The following is an 11,686-nucleotide window of genomic DNA, read 5'->3' as shown; positions in this document are numbered from 1 at the left end:
GGCGTGTGGCACTCATTTCACTGCATATTTACTATTTGCCTTTTATATATACATATATACGAGTCGAACATGCCAGTTTATATATTTGATTAGCTGTAGCTGTAGTTTTTAAAATTAGAGAGAGAAAATATTTGAGTTTTCTCTAGATTTCTTATCAATGGAAAAGTGTGGTTTGTTTTGCAGTGGATTAAGAAAATAATCCTCAATCACATCTGTGGACAATGTTTTTCTTTTAAATTTTCAATTTGTCATTTCTTTAATTTTTTTTAATAGTTTTTATTTATTAGTTTTTATTTATTAGTTTTTATTTATTAGTTTTTATTTATTAGTTTTTATTTATTATATTTTTTTTATCAGTTTTCATTTAATCCATATTTTTTTTTATTAGATTTTATTTTTTAGTTTTTATTTGTTTTATTTTTTTTATTAGTTTTTATTTATTTTTTTATTAGTTTTTATTTTTTTTTATTAGTTTTTATGTGTTATATTTTTAATGCTTATTTTGTATTTATTATTGTAAAACTAAATTTAATATATAATTTTTTTTTTATTTTGTACATTGATTATGCAAATACATGTCTTCAGTGGAGTGGAGGGGTTCACTTTGTGATATCAGCTTACTGTTGTCAATACGAATATGTAGTATATTGTTAACTTTGTAATGTTAATTTGCAATTATAATGTTATATTATAATAAATTAAAGAGGTTTTTCGAACAGTAGTGAAATACATCATAGTGAACTTCATTTTATATTGTTTTAATTAATTGAATTTTTGACTGATCATACAGCTGTTTCAAGTATTGCCAAATACCCATCATCAGTGGTCTTGAAATTATTTCATATATTTAATTAAACGTAAATAATTTTTTGAGACTACAAGTACTAAGTGTTTAAATCGTGCCCTGCCAAATTTAAAGCTCAGAGTTAGCGCTCAACTGACCCAAAGCCGTACTTGACTTTTATTTTCGAACATTTTTTGGAGTTTAGTTAATTTGTTGTGAAAGTTTTATTATTATCACTTGCTGTATTATATATATGAGAACGAAATCATAAACTAGCTGTAGAATAATTGAATTAATTAACTATATTTTTATTTTTAATTGTTAAATTTCAATACTAATTCTGTTTGTAGAGACATTATTTATTGCATGATTTATATAAATAAATTATTTATAAAATAAATTATAATATTCAATAAAGTTATAATTTCTGAAATGGATGTTGCTTTTTCTCATTAAAAGCGAAACATAACTGAAAAATTAATTTGAAAATTTAAATTTTTCATAACAATTTCAATAAATCTTTGTTTTACATATAGTAATCACTGATGTTATATAGTAATATAGTAATCCCCATTTAATACTAAATAATCAGTGATGTTTCTTGTTTTCGATTAAGTTTTAAAACATGAAGACAATACATAACGCTGAAAGATTGTTAATGTGTTTAGAAAAAAAGTATAGAAAAAATAAGGAATGCAATGAAGCCTCGTTTTTGCTTTATTCTGTTGATCAATAATGTACGTTCAAAAAGTTATAAAAAAATTCATAACAAAATCATACTATAATTTCTGGACGTTCTAAATTCCAAAAGTTCTAATTTGTGCGCGTCTACTGTATTTGATAGCTTTGAATTTAGAACCGACAATTCAATAACTAAAAATGAATCTTTTTTCACATTTCCCTCTATTAGATTTTAAAATTGAACTATGAAAGTAATTGATTTTAAATAAAATATTGAAGAAATACCAAATCTTAAATTAAAATAAAAATAATTTATTTAAACTGCAATCTGCATACTTTCTTTGTGCTACAAACTCCAGCTTCTGGAACTTTGTCACTGTCACGGCCTCATAACCATATCATGGTTACAAAGCCATGCCCTCAATATATTGTTCAATAACAATACCTGGATAACTGTGTTGTCTAGCCACTTGAAATTAGCACCGTATATGTACTTAACCCTACCACTCTATGAAAAATGACGGTTTATCCTACCCATATACAATAATCTGACACAATTTATGTAAATATAAATAAATAAATTAACTAAAAATATATAACTATAAAAATAAATCAACAAATGATTAAATAACTATATAAATACGTAAATAAGTAAATGAATAAATAAATAAGTAAATTAATAAATAAATAAGTAAGGTATCCATTGTCTGCGTCCGTTTGTGTCAGGACCCTAAATATAAGTTTGGTTCAGTACTTTAAAATCAGTTTACATTTTGTGCAACTCTTAATATTAGTAATAATCATAATAATGAGCTGGTATTTTATCTAATACCGCTGTAATGTGGTAACATTACAATTTCATAAAAGTAAGTATACATAAAACGTTGGGACCTTAACGAGTTGTCGAGCACGTCTGATTACTCCAACTATTTAATTAGTTTAAGTTTCTAAGGTAAATGCAGTGAAACAAAGACCACAGCTCATAGTAATAGTCTGCAATTTTTTTTAATTTTGCGTTATTTTAGTAACTTTATAATAATACTTCCATCACTTTGATCAAATGTGTTAACTTCAAATTCGTTTCATAAAATTTTCCCAAAAATTTTAATTAAAATTTATAAAGTTTGTTCACAAAATAACATTGTTTACAAGTCAACAAATATTTAAAACTATTATTAAAATAGAAATATATGTATCTTTTTTTGTTTGTTCATACAAAAAAAAAAATCATTGAACCATTGTTGCTTTATTTTGGCAACGTAAAATGAACAAAACTTTAAAACAAAAGACTTGACAGCTTATTAAAAATAATTTTAATAAATTTCAGACAGTTTTAGACTATCGAAGAATGAACCAACTCAACAGAAGAATATTTTAGAGTTGTCACAACTCAATTTAATTAAACAATAAAAAACAATAATAAACAGCTGCAAACTGGAAATAAATTAAAACTTCCTGTAAAATATTTAAATCACTTTAATTGAATTTGTGTGGAGAGCTCAATTTTATTATAGTTTCTTGTTGTGGAAGCTTCAGATTTTATGTTTGTTAAAATTTTTAATACGCAATTTTTTGTTAACTTAATTAAAATATTCTTCATATTTTAGTTATCTCTTAGAATCATAAAATAAAATAATATAAAAAATTAAACTTGCGTAAGTTCTTAGATTTAAAAATAAAATCCATAACATTTTGAAGTATTCTTCTTGTAAATTGTTATTATTTTAACCATGTTGTATTTGGTACGTATATACGTCATCATTTAAAAGTTGTATTAAATTAGCCGAACATAACTATCCCCACTTAATACCCACAACCGAAAATAACTATCTCCACTAAATACTCACAAGCGATGATAAAAAGTGGTGCCAAGCATTTTATTTTACTGTTTCTGTATACCTTAAGAACTATATCCCTTATGTCCAAAATGGATTTTCCAAGTTCTGCCTAAATGTTTTTTTAAAAAAAAGTGCTTCTTTCTTGTATATATATACGCACTTGTACGTAGAGTTTTTAAACTACTAAAATCTGTCTTTTTGGAAACTTATGTGTACGAAAAAAATCTAAAACAATATCGATTTTACATGATGTAATAGAATAACTCTTTCCAGAACTCTATAGATTTAATTAGATGCTCTCTTGCAAAGCTTAATCGTTTTATACTATTATATCTGGATATGTATGGCATCTTACTGGCAATCCGGGTATAATACTTGCTTTTCCTGAAAATGTTCCGCACAGTATCAAAACATATTCAGAACATATAGAACATATATATCAGAACATAAAACATATGGTTTGAAGGCTGCTACTTTTGCTATTTGTCGTTCATTGCCATTAATTTGTTGTATTAGAGAAAAAACGCTAGTCTATAAAAATTTTTGCCAAATTCAATGTAAACACCCAGTTATATTCGAGCGGTTCATATTGTTCGAATACATACAAGTATAATCGAATAATATGCTAGAAGCTTCGATCTGCACGAATAATATTTCAGGAGTCACTATTATAAATAAATATATTGCTGGCTTATTGATTTCTTCCACAAATATGAATGAATATTCATAAACTTTGGACTTGTTTACTTATAATTTATAAAAAAGGTGTTAGTCATCATATTCTGTATATATGTATTTCAATTTGATCTGATCTTAGTTAGTCAAGAACAGTTCATCTGGCGAAGGTAGTTATATTTTTCAGTTGAAAGCGTGTTAAAGACCGAATTGTAAAAAAACATTACTGTATTAAAAATACTAAAAAGATGAGGTGTCCTTGCCTTTTAAAATAAAAGATAAGAACTTTATATTCTAATAGCTTTTGGGTATATATTTTACTATAAAAAGTTTAATTGAAAGCCCATGAATAGGTTCTGGGTATAAAAAAACACGTTTATTGCATTTATTACACATAATTTAAATAAATTAATTTTACTAAAATATTTACTAGAAAAGTAAACTATTTTACTAAAATCCTCTGTTGTGGACCGGAATCATAATGTGAATTGGTCTACAGGTAGGTTTCTGATCGACAAATGGTTTTCAGCCGAGAAAAGTCACTACTGGCGCGACATTCCAGGTAACCATCAGGCTAAAGAGCTGGTTTATCCCTACAGTTATGGTAAGGTATCCTTTTTCAGCAGGACAGAGTTGAGGTTGCTGGTAGGTCACCATGGACTGCATTATCATCTTAACAAAATGGGTCTGTCCGAAAAGATGGATTATAGGCTCTGCTTTGAAGCAGAAGATTCTCTGTGACTGCCCAGCCTTAATCTGGACCAGGAGGAGGTCACTGGGTCGAGAACTACTCTTCCCTTCTGACATTAGGAGGTCTTCAACCGCTGACATTCTGGATTTCCTCCAGAAGGCAGAATGTCTTCTGTTCGGTTAGGGTCTGTTGCAACACAAAAGATCAACCATGGTCACATTGCTCCGCTCTGTTGGGAGCTGGTACCTCGTTTATTCCTATTCCTATGAAAAAGAAGCTACAACCTACAAAAATAATATACATTTTCGGTATATTTGTAATATATTTTAATATATAAAATATTATAAAAGAAGAGCATAAATTGTTTTATGTATTTTACTGACATTTTAATTTTTGCAGTACGGAACTATTTCTAAATATAAAGTAAGAAAAAAATAATATGTATTTTTTGTTTCATTTTATTTTAAAAATTTAATAGAATTTAAATTGTATGTATATTTAATGTATATATTTTGTTATACAACGTACATTAAAAATTAAAAAAAAATTTTAAGTAAATTTACGGTCAACTTTGCTTCATGGCGAACATAAATTTTTGTGTTGCTCATATTTATCTTTCTAAAGAAATATGTATGTATGAATTTACTACAGCGCAACAGATACTTTTATGTATACATTTTCTTTTTATTTAACATGTATTTTAATTTTTTATCCTCTCTTAGTTTTGGGTTATTAATTATGTTTTTATACAAAAAATAATTTTTTTGCAAAGCAACTTTTATGTTTTACTAAGCGACACGTGTAGTTAGCCGAAAATCAAAGGTTATAGTTTAATGGTCTTATAAACAGATCATCAATTTTAAATTATAAAAATATTATTAATTAACTACTTTTGTTATAATAAAATAACTTATTAAATAAATTAAATTTTGATAAATTTTATGTCAAATCAAATGAGTATCGTCATTTATAGTAAATATAATATCGTAATCATCGTAATAATCGTGATATATGAATTCCAGAGATTTTAACACGTATGGACTATATAGTGTCAGCTTGGTAGTGAAGAAATTGTAGAGATAATCGTACTCATAAAAATTTGACGGTTTATAGGCAACTCTACCAATAATTTGAAAAAGTGCACTTATGCAAGTGTAGTTTCACTGATAAAACACCTATTGAGTGAATATAGTCTTGATCTCCACCCATCTGATTTCATATTTATGTCATTTTTTATTAAAAACATTACGCTTTAGAATTGTTTTAAAATTGAACCAATATAGAAGTCATAAGGACCAATGTCTGAAAAATAGTTTAGTTGTTATATTACAGCATTAGTTTATTTGGTACTATTACTCTATAAAATGAAATTATTAGTTGGTTAATTAAACTATTTTTTCTAACAAATTCCAATTTGTAGTTGTTGTATGAAAAAAAACATTACAAAAATTAGCTTGGCTTTAGTCACGTGAGCAATCTTTCTAATGGTTAATAAATATTTCATAAAATTTACTTATTCATTATTCTTAACACAACTTTGAAGAAACTATATTCTAGATCTACCTTGTAGAACCTGAAGAAATTTTAGAAATTTTTGTATATATATTGTATTAAGATGATATGGAAAAGTAGTTATGAAATAATTGATAAGTAAAAGATAAGAATTGTGTAGATTGTAAGTTAGTGATACGATAGTGATTAGATCTTAAATACTAAGTATGCAACAGTTAAATTTATTAGAAGTTGATTGTTTTTATTATATTCTGTGGTATATATAACTATTCATTAAATTTGGTTACGGTTTTAGAATCATCAATGATAGATTTAAAAAAAAGATAATTATTGATGTGTTAGGATGCCTTCTTATTCGTTCTTCTAGAGGATTCAAGACTGACTATATTGTATTCTATATTTATTAACTTTCTTAATTTCATAAAAATATTATTTTATATTAATACTTACAGTATTTGTCTTTTATGTAATAATATAAATAAACTAACCTATTTATCAATTATATCTCATTAATTTAAATAAAATTAATTTTTATATAAACTGTTAATGCAATGATCCACTTAACTACTGAGTCAATTTTTTTTTTCTTTCATTGGTATATTTATTGAATCTTTCGAAACAAAAATTGACAATTTTGCGAATCTTCAAAAACTAACTTATCTTCATATTTATCAATGATTTCCTTTTAAGGCGATTTAGTGCAATTGCAGAATATAAGTGTAAAACATAAGGATTTGGGTGTGACTAGAGAGTCTCTTTCGAAATATAGGTGTATATTGGCGAATAACTTCTTCAACAGTTGGTAGATTTAGATCTTTGTGAAGGTTTTTGTTTTTGACATACCACGGAGCGCACGTAGCTTGTCGGAGAATTTTATTTTTTACTCTCCGGATTTTTTTCTATATTTGTGTTACACGCTGAACACCACAGTTCTATACCACAGATCCAAATTGGCTTTAATATTAATTTGTAAATGAACAATTTTTTATCGAGACTGAGTTTAGAGTTGCGATTTAGAAGCCAGTACAATTCCTTTTATTTATGATTTAATTGGCACATTTGGCTTTAATATGACTTGTCCAATGAATCAATTAAATTAATTTTTTTTTTTTGGGAAAACATTTACAAATATGCTCTATTGTTCTCTTAGTTTTAAGACAAACCTGGGTTTTCTTTGTTAGAACCTGAAGTTCTCTCATTACTTTGTAATATATCTTCGTTTGGAATGAACTTAAATTTACGTTTTGCAAAAACAAAAAGATCAATAAACTTAATGCGTTAAGGAATATTGTTGTTTACTTGCTTGTTTCTTACCTGTCTGTCTTTGAAGTCAGTAAACAAAAAAAAAAACAAATTCTTAGCTTTTGATAAAGTGATTTTCGTTAAAAAAAATTAGCTTATTGATATAAAAACTTTATAACTGTTATAAAAAATATATATTAACAGTGTTGATAAATGGATTTCTAAATAAATTCATTCAAGTAAAAAGCACATGTTTATTTTCTAAAAACTTTTAAAAATTTCAATGCTTTCAAATTGAAATTAAGTACTCAAAGTAACTTCAAAAGATTCATGCTTTTATAAGATTGTAAATTTGTATATTTACGAATAAATGTTTATATATATATTTACAATGTATTTTTATATACAATATTTATTTATTTGTTGGTATTATAGTATGCGTATGTACAATTAAGCTACATCTCTACGACTTATTAATTTCGTATATTTCCTATGTTACTTTTGAAAACCCTGAGAATGGGCGTTTATTGAAGTTCGTTAAAGTCAGTCGGTTTATGTGTCCATGACAGTTCAGCAGCATCATTTTTAATTTTCTTATTTAAGAAGCGTAATACCCTCATTCTACTTCATTTATTCATTTAGGTAATTTACAATCTTACAAATGTATGTATCAGCACAAACACAAAACGGTTGAAAATTGTTTTAATTTTTGTATCATCTTCTCTCATAGTATACTGTAGATACTCGTATGCCTATATATACATTTTTTTTATATTCGTTGGGCCAGGGTAAATTTCTGTTTAGATGTATGTATTTGTGTATTCCTCTATATATTTTATCTCATCTCCACTATATTTGTTTCATAACAACTAAGTGCACTTTTGTAAATTAAATAATAAAAAAAAATTTATTTCAATTAAAGTTGATTCGAGTGTTTATGAAGGTTTCACATATTGTAGTGCGGCGGCTATAGATGCTCATCTGAGTTCATATTCATTCAAAAAAGTATTTCTTATGCGGTCAGTAACGAATTAATTTTAAGTAACTAATTTGCATACTAATCCTAAAAAAATTACATAATTGGAATAAATAGATAGAAATTAATTTTACTTTTAAATTGCAATAGAAAATACTTTCACTTTATAGCAAAGTCAATAAAAAAAATGTATAATAAAGTTACAAAGTATGTATAATGCGTATTTACGTAATTCTTATATGAATAATATTTGGTTAAATTAATTTATAGTCAAATATAGTAGTTTTTAATGTAAAACCTTTGTTTTGTTTAAAATATATAGTCTTAGTTTTACTGCAATTTAAATATTTAAAATGTTTTATTAAATATTTTCCAAATTGCATACAGCTGGCAACTAGGCGTATAGAAGTAGGAGTTCTTTAAGAACACTGGGCGGGCTATACTAAATGCTCTCCTCTATTTTAATGTTTATCTAGTAAACTTTCTGAAAATAAATAGATTCGCATTTTTGCCTTAGACATTTTTTCCCAAATGTCGTGCTTTACGATTAAAAGGAATTTTAAAAATATTTCTTTAAATCAACCTGTAAGTAACCACATAAACTCATTAAATCAATATATAGTAACAGATTTTTTTTTAGTAACTATTTTTTCTTTGCGATAAAGTGAAAACTTAATTTTTATTTTAACCCAAAAAATTGATTTGCTTCAAGTATATCAGTCCATAGCACTAAACCAATTGAAATAACAAATTTAAAAAGCGATTATTATGGCATATTCGAAAAATTTTGATTTTGATAAGAACCTTTCTAAATCGAGATATATACATATAATGCTAACTCCGAAAAAAAACTTAACAAAAAATTCAAAACCCCATATCTCGAAAAGATATCTATAAACATTTTTTTAAAGGGGTTTCTTAAAAAAGTTAACTACAACAAAAAATTTTTTGTATTATTTTAATTGAATTTTTGGCTGACTATACAGCTGTTTCGGGTATTGCCAAATACCCATCAATTATTCGTAAATAATTTTTTTAATAATTTAAAAAAATATTAAAACCACAAATATTAAGGTATGAAGTAATGGTAAAGTATAAAGTTAATAAAGAATTAGAGAAGAACGCATTAGAAACTTAAATTCGCACTTTAAAATTTTAGCAGAATGCTTTTAGAAGTTTTTTAGACTTTTATGAAGTCTGTCCCACAGTCAGATATGTACTTTGGAGTAGTTGGTGTCCTTTTAGTAATTAAATACAAATTTTAATTTTATATGAACCAGTCGTGATGCATTATATGTATAAATGCAGCCCTTAGATTCACTTTATAGGTACCAGCGAGTGGGTTTTGGTTCACTTTCGTAAACTGTTCCCCTGGCTAATTGTCTGGCAGAGAAACGGTTGCAAGTTGCTCAAACTCAGGCTCTCCGAAGACTCTTCGAAGTGTTTTGGTACATCCGCATAAATTACATGCTAAGAGACCTTAGAATAGACCCGGTCCAAAAAATACATAAGAAACAGAGCCTTGAAGCTATTCGAGAAAACCGAAGGGTTACCCTACTTACACTATCTAATCTTAGAATAATCTCTAGACGCATGGGGCGGTACGCAGATCTTAGATCAGTCATCGAATAATCACGAAGCTTTTGAGGAATACATAAATTAATCAGTGAAAAGGATGGACTGCAGTGAGAGAACTCTGCAGAAACCCCCAGCTAATAAAGAGTAACAGTGCCCAGATGTACTAAATCGAAAAAGACTCAACATGAACATGAACTTATTAAACAGTTATTTCTTTGCTTTATTCTTTTTTCTTCTCTTCTCTTGAAAGAACGTATGGTTCTGATACCACTTTTTCAAAGAGAATGTTCGTTTCCATTCTTACCAGTCCAATTATTTTTAAGAGACCGATGGAATATGAATCACCTATTGTAATTAACTTATAATTGTTGTTAATCTACAAGTGAGAAGATTCAATAAAAAAATTTAATATATATTCATATTAAATCTACCTAACTGAATAGTTAAAAATTACACATTCCAAATACAATTTATCAAGAGATTGTCAATGTTTTGTATTTAGTAATATTGAAATATTATTATTTTATTATATTTCAAATTTATATCTTCTTAATAATAAATTTTTATGTAAAAATATTATATGTAATTTCATTATTGGAACAGTCATAGATAGATATTTGAAAATTTTTTCTAATAAACTTAAATAAATATTTAAATGAAAATCCATCTTCTTATCCAATAACACGTAAAAATGTGTCAAAATGTCATGCAGTGGCATTTGTAAAGTTTATAAAAATTTTTATATTTATTATTATTTTCCTTTTTTACTGCTACACATCAAACATTTTCCCACCAACACATTTTGCTGTTTTTAATTTTCTTTGATGTTTAATTTTTATCTTGCAGATAAATTTTTGTCCTGCTGTCATTTACAATTTTGCGGTCTCGTAGTTTTTGTAGTTGTGTACAATTTGTTACAAAAACGTTATTAAGGTGTAATTGTGATGGCTGTAATATTTCATTCATATAAAATATATACATACATATTTTTTTAACAAGATGATATATCTATCCACTAAATAAACATATTAAAATAAATAAATATGTAAGCAATTTTGTAGTTGTATATATTCTGTATGTTACACAATTTTTTGAGGTTTTATCTGTTCAAAATTACTTCATATAGTAGTGGTCAGTTTTTATGATGTTTTTGTGGTTCAAAATTTTAATGTTTTTGTAAGTATAAATATTAACATTGGTGTGATCTTATACCAAATATGAGAATAGACAAAAAAAAAACTTAAGTCAGTGCGGTGAGCAAATGAAGGTTAAAAAGGTGTAGAACTCACAATTCTATTTTCTCACAATTTTTTTAATATCATAAATATCATAAAAGTGTTTATTCCAGAATCGGTTGTGAAGATATTAGGTTGTGAAGAAGGTTTGTTATATTAAAATATTGTTACATGTATTACATATAATAATATAGTATTAAAGCATAAATATTAATAAAAAACTGCGTGTTTTTATATATATAATTATAATTATATTTCGACTGAATATGACTAAGTAATGATCAAAATAACATTTGTAAGTTATTTTTCATTTCTAGTAATATGAGTGTGTATCATATCGTATAAATATTTAATTAATTTATTTCAATAAAAGTATAGTGAAGAATTTCTGTGCTCATGTAATTGCGGAATATTTAAATATATTAATATATATTTATATAATTTATATATTTAATATAAATATTATATAATTAT

Source organism: Teleopsis dalmanni, chromosome 1, assembly GCF_002237135.1.
Source record: "Teleopsis dalmanni isolate 2A chromosome 1, ASM223713v2, whole genome shotgun sequence".
Taxonomy (NCBI): Eukaryota; Metazoa; Arthropoda; class Insecta; order Diptera; family Diopsidae; genus Teleopsis; species Teleopsis dalmanni.
This window is presented reverse-complemented; position numbering follows the sequence as displayed.